Source organism: Podarcis bocagei (assembly GCF_964188305.1).
Source record: "Podarcis bocagei genome assembly, chromosome: W".
In the NCBI taxonomy this organism is placed as follows: Eukaryota; Metazoa; Chordata; class Lepidosauria; order Squamata; family Lacertidae; genus Podarcis; species Podarcis bocagei.
The window spans coordinates 25,275,526-25,290,333 of NC_138131.1; the positions used below are offsets into that span (position 1 = coordinate 25,275,526).

The 14,808-nt window shown below is 44.9% G+C and overlaps 1 long non-coding RNA gene across 1 annotated transcript in view; it reads left to right on the forward strand.

Moving 5' to 3' along the window:
- The window catches only part of LOC308577873, a 418,515-nt gene that overhangs the window by 117,277 nt on the left and 286,430 nt on the right, over positions 1 to 14,808 (forward strand). The window lies entirely within an intron of this gene.

Consider the following 14,808-nt stretch of genomic DNA (forward strand, 5'->3'; position numbering starts at 1 on the left):
AGGCCAGGGTAGCCAACATCCCAAGAGCTTGTTGGACTCCAACTCCCATCAGCCCCAGTCACCATGGGATGATGGGAGTTTTAGTCCAACAACAGACAGAGAAGAGCCCCTTTGCAGCCCCTGCACTGTAAGGGCTAAGGGAATGAGGGTGAATCCAGAGGTCTGTGTGCCTTTGTTTATTTAAACCAGGAATGGGAGGCTCAGCCCAGGAGCCACATGCCACCAACCAGACCTCTCTCTCTCTGACCATTAGCACTCTCTCCAGGTCACAAGCCTCCCTGCCCCTGCTTTGTGCCCTCTTCAAGTGCTTTTGCCTGGCTGGAATGTGAGATCAAAGCCTCTTGCTTTCCTGGATGAAGATGGGGGCAGGGGTAGGTATAGAAACTTGGAGGGTATGTGGAGCTGGATTATAGCCTAATGCACAAAGAGTCCCTCCTGTTGCTCCACCCAGTTTTTGTATCTAACCCCATTCAACACTGGTACATGGCCCTCAGATGGTTATCAAATATGGCCCTTGCACTAAAAAAAAAAGCTTATCGGCCCCTGATTTTCCTGCCCCCCCCCAGCCTGCCTTTCAACAACAAGGTCCCCAAGGCAGCTCAGAACAATTTAAAATGAACAACATGGAATGAAATTGCAACCATAAAATATAATTGCAAGCAGCTCAAGCAACAGTACCACGATCCCAAACAGCAGAAGGAAAACAATAGAAATGATTAATAGCAAAACAGCCATGTAGAAAACACACCAAAAGAAACATGCAAGGGGAACCAGCAGGCAGGAGTTGGGGAAATAGTTTCATGTGTGTTGATAGCATTAAGCAAAGCCCCAATAAACAGCGCTTAGTTTAACTATGGAACTCCCTCCCACAGGAGGCAGTGCTGACCACCAACATGGATGGCTTTTAAAGAGGACTGGATAAATTCACAGAGGAGGATAAAGCTATCAATGACAACTAGTCAGGACAACAGTGGAATTTGCTGCCAAGGAGTGTGGTGGAGTCTCCTTCTTTGGAGGTCTTTAAGCAGAGGCTTGACAACCATATGTCAGGAGTGCTCTGATGGTGTTTCCTGCTTGGCAGGGGGTTGGACTCGATGGCCCTTGTGGTCTCTTCCAACTCTATGATTCTATGATTCTATGATTCTATGACTATGTCCTGCTTCTGAATACCAGCTGCTGGAAACATGGGAGGAGAGTGCTTGGATCCTGCTTGCAGGTTTCCCACAGGCATCTGGTTGGTCACTGTGAGAACAGAATGCTGAACTAGATGCCCTTTGGCCAGATCCAACAGATTCTTATGTTCTTACGTTCTTATTTGTTCGCAGCAAAGCACACTCACCATTGATGTGTGGAATTTGCTGCCACAAGACTTGTTGAACCTAGGATAACTCAGTTGGTGCAGCATGGGACTCTTAATCTCAGGGTCATGGGTTCGAGCACCATGTTGGGTAAAAGATTCTTGCATGGCAGGGGGTTGGACTAGATGACACTCATGGGCCTTCCCAACTCTACAGTTCTGTGATTCAATGATGGACGAAAGGCTAGATAGGGATCTCCATCCTTTTCAGTAACATGCATTTGGGGACCCATTTCTTCATCATTGACCATATATTTGCATGGTGGAAGTATTGGTGGAAGTCCTGACCCACCAGCTGAAGACCTAGATGGCATTGAAGGGGGAGTATTTATTTAGCTAGTTGTTTTCTTACATTTATATCCTGCTTATATTTGGCATGAGTAAGCTGTCGCCTGCCCTTTTCCAGGTACCAAAATACTGATTCCAGACATTCCAAGCATAAGTCTGACCCTTCCCCCCGGAAAACCACAACTGTGTCCACCCTAATCCCAGAGCCCTTCAGGACAGAGGAGCAGAATGAAGGGAGCACCACCTCCAGAGCATGAGACCAGGCCTGATCCCTCACCCTGAGCACTTTGGAGGGGGTGGGGAATAAAACTTAAATACAGGGCACAAAAACAATGCCTTTTGTCATCTCCTTGTAGTGGCATGGTCTGTGGGGCAGCATTTGGAGAATACAAACAATTTCTTCTGTGTCTTTCTAATTCTCTGGAGTTTCTAAGAGAGGTGGCAACTGGCCTTTGCATTGCTATGCTCCCTAACCCTAATCATGCTAATACACAGCAAACAAAGGTCTTAGGATTTCAGTTACCAATCAAAGTAGCAATTGGTTGTGTCAGTCACCCATACCGCTGATGCTGCTTCTCTGGATGGAATGGAAATCTGGATGTAGATTTCAATAAGGAGTGGGGATGTTACTCAGCTTTCCAATTCCTCCTCTACCCCCTCCTTTTTGGAACATAAACAATGCCTCATGTCGCAATTCACTCCCAGGTTGCCCAGGCGATGCTGATGCAAGTGTGGAACCAGACTTGTTTATTTCCATATTACCATGGTTCTGGCAGAATACTCTCCCTCTCCCTCCCTCCCTCCCTCTCTCCCCCCCCTCTCTCTCTCTCTTTGTGTGCTGCTAATACAAGTCCTCCTTCCTTGCAAGTTACCAGCCCGGGGGGGGGGGGGGAGAGCCACAAGCCCAAAATACCACATTTTGTTTCATAAGACCCATGGGCATAGCTAAGGGGGGGGGGGGGACAGAGGGCAGCTGCTCCCTATCAAATAAAACAATAGAAATACTTAACTGACCAATCATGTCATTTCTGCCCCGCTAACAAAAGTCCTCGCTATGCCCATGCTAAGACCATGTTCCCCATTCCTTTGCCTTCATATGATATAGTATTCATTGATTTTTTTGGTTCCATTTTTTCGTTTTATTTGCAGCATTTGTATTCTAACCTTCCCCCATTCCCAGGAGCTCAGAGAGGGGTGTTTGCACAGGCTGCCTGGGCAACAATGACCACATCCCAGTTAAAATGAAACAAAAAGTCCAGAAAGCATAAAAAAATGAACCTCAAAGCAAAAGAGAATGTTTCTCAATATGAACAGAGGGATGGAGAGGAAATTCAGTTCCCTTAACATGAAACTGACCCAATTCACCCTTCCTTAAACAAGAGGCACACTGAAACGCAGCTTTCTTTTGAAATTTGCACTTCTTGGAATTTTGCCACATGGTTCTCCAACAAAAAACAATGTGGACATACTGTCAGGGAACTGACATCGGAGCAGAGGGGAGAGGCGAGGCTCCCGGACTCTGCAGGAGAGGGGACAAGTAAGGGAAGAGAGAGAACGTCATCTGGGGAAGGAAGTCCAGGTGACACCAGGAAGAAGGGAGAGGCAGAGAGCAGCTCGGACGTGAGGCTCCGAGACTCTTCCAGTGAAGTCAGTGAGGAGGGTGGAGGACCACCACTCGGCACGCCCACTCTGCGCAGAAGGCTTCCGCGCAGAGAGGCGAGGCGAAGGTTGTCCGTTAAGGAATTCTTTTTTTTAAAAAAATAAAATATTTATTGCAATTTTTTAAACAACGAACAAACCACCAAACATATAAAATACCATCACCATACAGACAGAAAAAGTCAAAGCAAAGTTAAGAAATAAACAAAGAATAAAAGAAGAATACATATAAAACACAGTTGTTCATAAGTCATATTTTCATAATCTTTGGACTTCCCCGCATCTCCCTTCCCTGCGTTCTCAGTCACATAGTTATAGACAGCAATTTATTACCTTATTTCAATTCTTATTTTGTAAATCTCGGATATTATGTCCCAACTTTTAAATAACTTTATCGTAAATTAAACTGCTTGATTTAAACATAATATTGCTTCAAATTTCATCATTTCCTTAAACCTCACTTATTCTCATATATTTTACAACAAAGTTTCTGCTGCCGTGTTACTTTCAATCGTGCATTCTCCTAACATTCATACAGTTTGTAGTGTTTTTGTAAATAGTCTTTAAATTTTTTCCAATCCTCTTCCACCGTCTCTTCTCCCAGGTCCCGGATTCTGCCAGTCATTTCAGCCAGTTCCATGTAGTCTATCAGTTGCGTCTGCCATTCTTCCAGTGTGGGTAAATCTTGGGTCTTCCAGTGCTTTGCAATGAGTATTCTTGCTGCTGTTGTTGCATACATAAAAAAGGTTCTATCTTTCTTTAACACCCCTTGGCCGACAATGCCCAAAAGGAAGGCCTCTGGTTTCTTAAGGAAGGTATACTTAAATACCTTTTTTAACTCATTATAGATCATTTCCCAGAAAGCCTTTACTTCCGGTCGGCGCCAGCGTTAATGGCGGTCCTCTTTCCGAGCTCCGGAGGAGGACTGCTCCACGAGTTCGGGTCTGACCCGCTACGGCAAGTGGGGGACCCCTAAAATCACAGGCGCGGATGCCTGTGAACAAGGAGACTCGGTGGGCACCAGAAGCGCCCCCCTTTACTGCCTTTTTAAAGGCTCCGGAACGGCATCGGGAGAGTGCGGTGCTGAGAGTCGCTACCCAGCCCGCAGAGTGAAGCCGCGTCGCCATTGACGGAGAGCGCCGATTCCTTCCTGCAAATTGAATTCGGATTGAAAACCCCGTGAGTAGGATTGAATGACTATCGGGAACTTTTAAATTTAAATTGGAAATTTGGCCGGAAACGGGGGAGGTTAAAATCAAGGAAGTCTGCCTTCCCCCGACTGCATGACAGATGAAGCAACGAAAAACAAAGAGCTGCATCTGAAGGGAAATAACAATAGGACTATTTAAGCCTGGCATTTGGATATAAATCTCCTCTCTAGCAGGCAGGGGCAGAGGGGAGGGAAAGTAACCTCATTAACCTGCATGATTTTTGAAAGAGAAAAACTTTCCGCTGCCTCAATCCCCTGAGACGGACTGTCAAAATAAGATACCAGGACAGTGAAAAGATTTTAGAAACTTGTTACAAGGCTACATAGTTGAGGACTTAACTGATACAAAGTTTTGGGGTTTTGCTGCTACAATATACCAGACTGGACTGTGTTGACAGAGAAACTACATAGAAAAAGTGTTGCAGCATTTATATTGAAGTTTCCTGGTTTCTTTGTTCTATATTCTTTGTTTCCTTCACTTGGACATTATGTTTTGCCCCCTCTAGAGGGCTGAGAAGTAACAGTTGCAGAATAACAGATTAAGACAGTGGGATTTTCCATTTGGAAATTGTTCCTGTGAGAACGTCCTTGGGACATGAGTGGCCCAGCAGAGGAGATAACTACGAGAGCTAAAGCAAAACAGCAGCAACAGCAACAGAAGAAAAGAGGCTCAATATCAAGTTTAACACCGACAGGTGCAGCTGGGCAGGAAAAAGTGACGGCTGTCTCCATGGAGTCAATGACACAGGCGTTACTCAAGATAAATCAATCCCTGGAAGCTTTGACACAGCAGAGTACAGAAAATTCACAAAAACTAACAGAATTAACAGCAAGGCTGGATTTGAATACGAAAAGTGTGATATCCAACACAGAATCTATAAATAAACTGATTGAAGAAAACTCGGCAACACGTAAAATCGCAGAGGATGCCAGAAAGATTGCTGAGGAGACACAGGAAAAATTAGAACCGTTTTCTAAAAAAGTGTATGAACATGATGCGGCCTTGTCTTTGATGGAATTACAGAGAAAGGAGAGAAATTTGAAATTAAGACTAATTCCTGAAAGTGAAGGAGACAGCCTTGTGGAGTTCCTTACACAAGAGTTTTCTGACTTTTGGCAGGAAGAATTGGAGGAAGAAGAATTTAAGATAATAACAGCATTTAGACTGGGCAGGAGACAAAACAGAAAGACTCCGAGGGATTGCCTGATTACTTTCAGATCCAAGGAAGAAAGAGACAAAATACTGAAACTACATTACCAAAAGGCCTTGGAAATTGGAAATTCTCATATACAGATTTCTAAGGACATCTCTGAATATATTTTGGAGGTGAGAACCTTCTATAAAGATCTGGTCTACCTGCTGAAAAAGAACAACATACTCTTCAGGTGGGAGTTTCCACAAGGACTGTCCTTTAACTACAAGGGAAAGAAGGTGAAAATAAAAACAATTCAAGACAAAGAGAAATTCTTGGAGAGAAACCACGAGGATCTGCAGAAGGGAACGGTAGACCCAATCTCAGAGCAAAAAAGATTAGTGGACATTCTGAATCTATCATTTGGGCTTAAACCACCACCATCAGAGGAAGAGCAACAACTTGGAGTGGTAGGAGGAGTAAGTGACAAATAACAAGATGGCCCTGCAATTCCTTAGTTGGAATTGTAATGGGCTGAACATGCCCACGAAAAGACGCCAAGTTTTTCATATTATGAAAAGAGAACAATTGGATTTGATCTGTTTACATAAACCCATGTGACCAGGGTACACAGAAAACTACTTATAAATAAAAGATTAGGACAAGAATTAATCTCATCGGACAAAGTTAAGAAAAGAGGAGTGGTGATTTATGCAAAAGAGAAATTGGCCCCAAAAATGATGTTTAAAGATGAACAAGGAAGATACCTGGCAGTGGAAATACAAGTACAAGGAGAAAAATTGTTAATAGTTGGAATCTATGCACCAAATGAAGGGAAGGCGGAATTCTTCAAGAAGTTGCATGAAACTCTGATGGATTATTTGGACTATAACGTAGTAATTATGGGAGATATGAATGGTGTGGTTTCTACAAATATGGACAAGGCACAAAGACTGACAATCTCCAAGGAAGGGAGACTTCCGAAGACCTTCTTTGAAATGACTGAAAATATGGACTTAATAGATATTTGGAGAACAAGGAACCCTCTCGAGAGAGAGGGAACTTTTTTCTCTCAAGCAATGATGACCTGGACCAGAATCGACCAAATTTGGATTACTAGTGGGATGGCTCCAAAGATTAAAAAAATAGAAATCTGCCCAAAGACTTGCTCCGACCATAACGCCGTGAAGATGGAGATGAAACTTACAACAACTGGTCAATTCAGATGGAGGATGAATGACACCCTGTTTCGAGACGAGGAGATCCACAGAAAGGCCCAAAAAACCTTAAAGGACTATTTTGAAATAAATTTAAAGGCCGATGTAGAAAAAAGAGTGATCTGGGACGCAAGCAAAGCTGTGATGCAAGGATTTTTGATTCAACAAAATTCAATAAAAAAGAGAAAGCAAAATGAGAAGAAGGAAAAGATTTTGGAAAAGATAAAAGAAGGAGAGAAAAGATTAAGATCAAAACCAAAGTCCCAGGAGATTTTGAGAGAGATCAAGCTATATCAAACACAATATATGGAATTGATGAATCAAGAGATTGAGTGGAAGATAGAGCAAATGAGACAAAAGACATTTGAATCGGCAGATAAATGTGGTAAACTTCTCGCCTGGCAATTGAAGAAAAGACAGAAACTAAATACAGTTACAAATCTAGAAGTGGATGGAAAGAATATATCCAAACCCAACGAGATTAGAAATTGTTTCCTGAGTTATTTTAAAAAGTTATATTCACAAGGATCACAGAATGAAGAGGACATAGATGAATTCCTTAAAAAATATGGATTACAAAAAATCTCTCATCAAAGTAAGGTGGATCTAAATCAGAGAATAACAGAACAAGAGATAGAAGGTGCCATTCAGAACATGCAATTGGGCAAATCTCCAGGACCAGATGGACTGACTTCCAGATACTACAAAGCTTTGAAGGAGTGGTTGGTGCAACCGCTAAAGGAAGTCTGTAATGAGATTTTAGAGGGGAAAAGGGCGCCAGAATCGTGGAAAGAAGCGTATATTACACTCATACCAAAGACAGAGACTGAAAAGACTCAACTTAAGAACTACCGCCCAATATCATTACTTAATGTGGATTACAAAATTTTTGCAGACATTTTGGCAAAAAGATTGAAAAGAGTGTTGATGGAGAAGATTCATAAGGACCAAGCAGGCTTTCTCCCTAAAAGGCATTTATCAGACAATGTGAGGAACATAATAGACATTTTGGAACTACTAGAGGTGAATATAAACACTAAAGCAGTTCTGATTTTTGTGGACGCGGAGAAAGCCTTTGACAATATCTCTTGGAGTTTTATGAAAAAGAATCTTCATGGGATGGGGGTAGGCCAAGGATTTGAGAATGGTATGGGTGCGATATATTCTGAACAAAAAGCTTGAGTGTAAAGTTGTTTAAAGTATCTCTGGAAGCACTTTCTAATCTCCACAGGATTCTGAATGTTTTTCCCTTCAATCTCTAAGTTGGTAACCGTATTTAGTTTTTGTCTCTTTTTCAGCTGCCATGCTAACAGCTTTCCACATTTATTTGCCGATTCAAATGATCTTTGTTTCATTAACTTGATTTTCCACTCCACTTCCTGATTTATCAATTTAGAGTATTGTACTTGGTAGAGTTTAGTTTCTCTCAGAATCTCCTTTGACTTCGGTTTCGATCTTAACTTTTTCTCGCATTCCCTAATTTTCTCCAAAATCTTTTCCTTTTTCTCGTTCTGTGCTCTTTTCTTTATGGTGTTCTGTTGTATCAGAAACCCCCTCATTACAGCTTTACTTGCGTCCCAGATTACTCTTTTTTCCACCGTGGTGTTCAAATTTATTTCAAAATAGTCCTTCAAAGCTTTTTGGGCCTTTTTGATAATCTCCTGATCTCTGAGCAGGGTGTCATTCATCTTCCATCTAAAGGAGCCGGTTGTAGTTAGTCTCATATCCATCTTTACTGCGTTATGGTCGGAGCAAGTCTTTGGGCAGATTTCCACTTTTCTGATCTTGGGTGCCAGACCTCTAGTTATCCAGATTTGGTCGATTCTTGTCCATGTCAGTTGGGCTTCAGAAAAGAATGTTCGTTCTCTTCCTAGGGGATTTTTTGTCCTCCAGATATCAATCAAGTCCATATTGTCAGTCAGTTCAAAAAAAGTTTTAGGTAGTCTGCCATCTTTTGTCAAGCTTTGGCCATGTGACTTATCCATATTTGTAGACACCACCCCATTCATATCTCCCATCATAATGATGTTATTATAGTCCAGATAGTCCAGCATTGTCTCATGCAGCTTCTTATAAAATTCTGATTTCCCTTCGTTCGGTGCATAGATTCCCAGTATCAAGAACTTTTCACCCTGGGTTTGAATTTCGATTGCCAAAATTCTTCCTTGTTCATCTTTAAAAAGGAATTTTGGTGATAGGCTCTCCTTTGCATAAATCACCACTCCTCTCTTTTTGACTCGGTCTGTTGAAATAAATTCTTGGCCTAATCTTTTGTTAATTAACACTTTTCTGTGGAGCCTAGTCACATGTGTTTCCTGTAGGCAAATAATGTCCAATTGTTCTTTCTTTAATATATGGAATATCCTTCTCCTTTTTTTCCGGGGAATTTCCACCATTAATGTTCCAGCTAAGAAGTTGCAGAGACATCCTGGGCGAGTCTGTTATTCTGTAGAGGGTGGTGTTTCTTTCTTCTGTTCCTCAGATCCCAAAGGTGTAGGTGCAGGCGGTGGCGGTGACCAAGCCTCAGGCCCTGTAATCACTTTCTGAAGGTCTTCTCCGTAATCATGCAGGAACTTATCTTTATCCTCGGGTGTTTTAATTTTCACCTTCTTCCCTCTGAATGTGAAAGATAATCCTTGAGGAAATTCCCACCTGAAAAGGATTGAGTTACTTCTCAACAGTTTGGTTAGTTCTGTATAGGTGGTTCTTAGATCCAAAAGTTGTTTAGGGATATCTTTGTAAATTTCCGCTCTCCTTCCCTGGATTACAAGTGATTTTTCGTAATGTAAGCTTAGTATTTTATCCTTCTCTTCCTTAGATCTCAAAGTAATCAAACAGTCTCTGGGTCTGTCCTTCCTTGCTACTCTTCCAAGTCTGAAGGCACTAACGATTTTAAAGTCCTTGTCTTCCTCCAAGTTCCAAAACTTGGAAAGTTCTTTTGTCAAATATTCCATTAAATTCCCTTGTTCCAGTTCTAAAATTGATCTCAGCCTCAGATTATTTTCCTGACTGCGTAATTCAATCATAGACAGGTAGGCCTGATGTTCACCAATCTGTTTAGTCAGTGGTTTAACCTCCTCCTTCACTGCTTCCACTTTCTGGTTAACTTGCTCAGCCAATTTACGATTCTCTGTGGTAGCTTTACGATTCTCTGTAGTAGCTTCAAAAAGCTTCCCAATTGATTGTGCATGTAAGGTCACTTGTTCAGTTAATTTATTTAGGCTGGCAGTATTTTGGTCAATCTTTGCCAATTGTACATCCACTTTTTTGTCCAATGTTTCCAACTTCTCCAAGATTTTGTCTAGTACTGATTCGTTTCCTCCAGCTGCCATGCCTTCTGATAAAGTCAGCTCAGTTTCTAATTCTTGTGTTCCCAAAACAGTAGGAACAGATGATCTGCGCAACTGGGAAGTTAATGTTGATTGAGTTAATTGTTTAGCTTTAGCTTTGGCCGATCTTGTTTTCCCAGTGCCACTCATTCCACTCCTGTCTGCGTACCAAGGTCAGATTTAGTATGCTCCCATGGGAATCCACAAGCCCAGAGAGTAAACAACAAGTTAAAGGAAGAAAAAAGAGAAAAAACAAGTCCCAACCAGTTGTAAATCCAAAATCCACCAGGGGGAGTTCAAACAAATCTTGAGGAGAACAAAGGAAATTTTTCCAATAGTTGTTCCAAAGCTTAAAAGCTTAAAAAAGTTTTGCCAAAATCCAACAGTATCCAACCACTCATAAATTTCAAGAAAGACCTTCCGCTCTTCTTTATAGCCAGCAGAGTGAGTCCTTATTTAAACAAAGTTTCAGGAAAAGTGCCAGATAATAGTGTTTCAAAGTAGCTAGTCCAGTAACACTCAAAAGTAACAGTTCAGAGTAGCAAAAATCAAGTCCGCAAACTGACAGCTCTAATAGTTTGGCAGTCAAGTACCTGGGTTTCTTTAAATAATTTTGTAAATCCACAGGGAGAGGAAAAACTAAGTTCAAAGCAAAGCAGAAAAAAAAGTTTAAATCCCTTAGTACCTATAGCGACAGTTCAGGTCATGCACGAAATTGAAACTTTTAAATTCCTCTTCAAAGGCTTCAGATCAAAGTAATTCTTATGCTGGAGGAAATTTAGGAGACACCCACTCACGGATTCTGCTAGCGACTGAGCAGCAGCGCAAAGGGCTGCTCAGTCAGGGAAAGACACAACCACACCTAAGCGGTTTGGAACGGCTGGAGATTTACACACAAGCAACCCCATTTCCCGTGACAGCAATCTGTGAGTCCTTTACGTTGCTTGTGTGCAAGAGGACCGGGGTACAGTCATGAGTCAAACCGGAGGAGCCGGCGCAGGAGAGGGGGCCAAAGGCGGACAGAGTCTGGAGGAGAGAAACCGAGACTTGGAGCAGCAACTGGCTCTACTAGCCGCGCGGCTGGATGAAAGGAGGACACATGACGCCCAGGGGAAGATTACCCCCATCGCAAGAAAGGTACGGGGACTTGTGCGGACTTTTGGGGGCAACCCCAGAGATTATAACGCTTTTAAGACTGAAGTGCAGTATGCGCTGGATCTGCAGCACGATGACTTTGCCGACGATGGGGGAAGAGTCGCTTTCGTGGTGGGGCACCTGCAGGGGAGGGCCAGAGATTGGGTCCGACCCTTAATGGCGGCGGAGAACGCGGCTTTGAAGGACCTGAGAAAGTTTTTTAGCGCGATGGATCACATGTTCGCGAGCGATGTTGAAGAGAGTGTGACTCGTAAAGAACTGATGGGGTGCAAACAAGGAAACCAGTCAGTGAGAGAGTACTGGTCGAGATTTGCTATGCTGATCCATAAACTTGGGTGGGATCTGAGTTCTCAACCAGTACAAATGTTATTTGAGGAGGGCTTATCCTCTTGGGTGAGAGACGAACTTTCCCGCTCACCCCGCCCGGAATCGATGGACCAGCTGACCAAGTTGGCGCTCGCTGTAGGAGTCAGGCAAAAGACGCGCGCGCTGGAAAGGCGGGAAGGGAGAGCAGAGCGTTGGCATGACAACCGCACTCCAGACGTGCCAGCGTCTACTGTGCCACCCGAGGAGCCAATGGAGATTGGAGGAGCGCGTGCGCGCGGGTTTTCAAACTCCAGCGAGGTGCGTAAGAAGGAGGGGAAAACCAGTAAGAGGTGTTTCCTATGCCAGCAGCCGGGACATTTTGCCAGAGTATGCCCTCAGAAGAAGGCGTGGCAAGGAATGGTGGGGGCAGTGGGGAGTGAGGAGGAAAAGAAAGAGGCGCCGGGAAACGGCCGTGCTTGGCTGCAGGAAGGAGGGCACAGCAGCCAGGCGAGCAACCAGTAGTAGTGCCCAAACCAGACCCCCCCCCCCGAGCAGCCATCGCAATAGAGGTGGTGCTAGAACTCCCAAACGGACACCCCATCAAAGTGAAGGCGCTGCTGGATTCAGGCAGCTCTTGCAACTTCTTTAGCAAGGATTTTGCGCTAGAACACCAGCTACAGGTGGTGCCTCTAGAACATCCCCTGCAAGTAACCACGATAGATGGGAGAGAACTTTTGGGAGGGGAAGTGACCCACCAGACCCCGCCCATGAAAATGACAGTTTCCAGACACACTGAGACAATTGTCTTTCACGTAGCCACCTTAGCAGGACCACCTATCATACTGGGAATGAGTTGGCTGGCACTGCACGACCCAGTAGTAGGGTGGCACCAGCGGACAGTCACCTTTGGGTCAGCTCACTGCGTAGAGCATTGCCACGGAGGGGAAGGCCTGAGGATGGCAGTAGCCAGGGTGGCAGGGATGGCAGTAGGGGAAAAAGGGAAGATACCACCTCAGTATGCGGACTTGGAAGAAGTCTTCAGCGAGAAGGAGGCGGATCGGCTACCCCCCCACAAGCCCTTTGACTGCCAGATCAACTTGCTCCCAGACGCTCAGCTGCCAGTGGGCAAGCTGTACGCCATGTCAGATAGGGAGATGCAGGAATTGCGGAAGTTTATTGACAAGAACCTGAAGCGAGGGTTCATAAGGGAATCGAGGGCGGTGGAGGGTAGTCCAGTGTTCTTTGTGGACAAGCGAGACTCCCATGAGCCCAGGCTCGTAGTGGACTACCGTGGATTGAACAGGGTGTCGGAACCAGTGACCTTCCCAATGCCCAGAATTGATGACATTTTGGCCAGGGTAAGGAAGGGGAAGATTTTTACCAAGCTGGACCTTCGGGGGGCGTACAACTTGATAAGGATGAGGGAGGGGGATGAATGGAAAACCACCATGTTCACCCCTCTGGGAGCCTTTGAGTACTTAGTTATGCCCTTCGGATTACAATCGGGATCAAGCACCTTTCAAGCTTTCATGCACCACGTGCTGGGGTCCCTGCTGTACAAGAATTGTGTAGCCGTCCTGGACGACGTCCTAATCTACTCAGAGAACGAGGAGCAGCATGTAAAAGACGTTAGGGAAGTGCTGAAGAGACTGCAGGAGCACCAGCTGTGGGTCAAATTGGAGAAGTGCCAATTCCACGCTCGAGAGGTGGAGTTCCTTGGCTATCGGTTGTCAGACAAGGGCTTGGCCATGGACCCGGGGAAGGTGCAGGCCGTGCTAGAATGGAAGCCTCCCAAGAACAGGAAGGACGTGCAGAGGTTCTTGGGGTTTGCAAATTTCTACAGGAAGTTCATCAAGAACTTCGCCCATCTAACGGCACCCATAACGGATTGTCTCAGCAGTAAGAAGAAGTTCGAATGGACAGAAGAGGTCCAGCGTTCCTTTGAAAACCTTAAGAGGGCTTTCGCGTCGGAAGAGCAGCTCCTACATGTGGATCTGCGGAAGCCGATGAGGCTAGAGACGGACGCGCCAGACAGAGCTGTGGGGGGCATATTGCTCCAGCAGGAAAATGGGGAACAGTGGAAGCCGTGTGCCTTCTTTTCCAGGAAGCTGAACAAGTCAGAGCAAAACTATACAGTGTACGATCGGGAACTGCTGGCAATTCACGAGGCCTTTCGACGATGGAGACATTTTCTCATAGGCGCACAGCACAAAGTCCAGGTGTGTACTGACCACAAGAACCTGGAATATTGGAGAACGGCGAGAGTGCTGAACCAACGACAGGTGCGGTGGGCACAGGAGTTTTCCAAGTTTAATTTTGAGATTAGGTACGTGCCTGGGAAGGAAAATGTCAGAGCAGACGCCCTCTCCCGCAAGCCCGAATACGCAGAAGGGGAGGGAGGGCCAGAAGCACGTCATGTCATTCCCGAGGGCAGATGGGTGTGTGGGGGAGTGTTTGTCGGGAGGCAAGAGCTGGCCGGGTTGACGAGGGATGATCAATATGCACAAACCAAAATCCGAGAAATTGGTATCACTGGGGAAACTCAGGGGGGGTTCGAAGTAAAGGACGGGGCACTGTACTATAAGGGTGCATTGTACATACCTGAGGGGGATTTGAGGAGCAGAATACTCAAACAACTGCATGACAACCCCACGGCAGGACATTTTGGACAACATAAGACAATGCTACTGGTCACCAGGCAGTTTTGGTGGCCACGGGTGAGGGAAGATGTGAAGGAGTATGTACGTGGGTGCCAGTGCTGCCAGAGAGCAAAGGGGGAGAGGACAGCACCTGCAGGGTTACTGGAGCCCTTACCCACACCAGGGAGGCCATGGGAGGTGGTATCAATTGACTTTATGACGGACTTACCCAAAGCCAGGGGGAAAACGGCAGTAATGGTGGTAGTTGACTTGATGACCAAAATGTGCCATTTTATTGCGTGCTCGCATGCGGTGACTGCAGAAGAAACAGCAAAGCTGTTTGTAGAGCATGTTTTCAGGTTGCATGGCGCCCCCTTGAGGATTTTATCCGACAGAGGCCGGCAATTCACGTCCAGATTCTGGAGGAAGCTCATGAGTCTGCTGGACGTCAAGGTTGGGTTCTCAACGGCCAGACATCCAGAAACCAATGGACAAGCAGAGAGAGCTAACAGCAT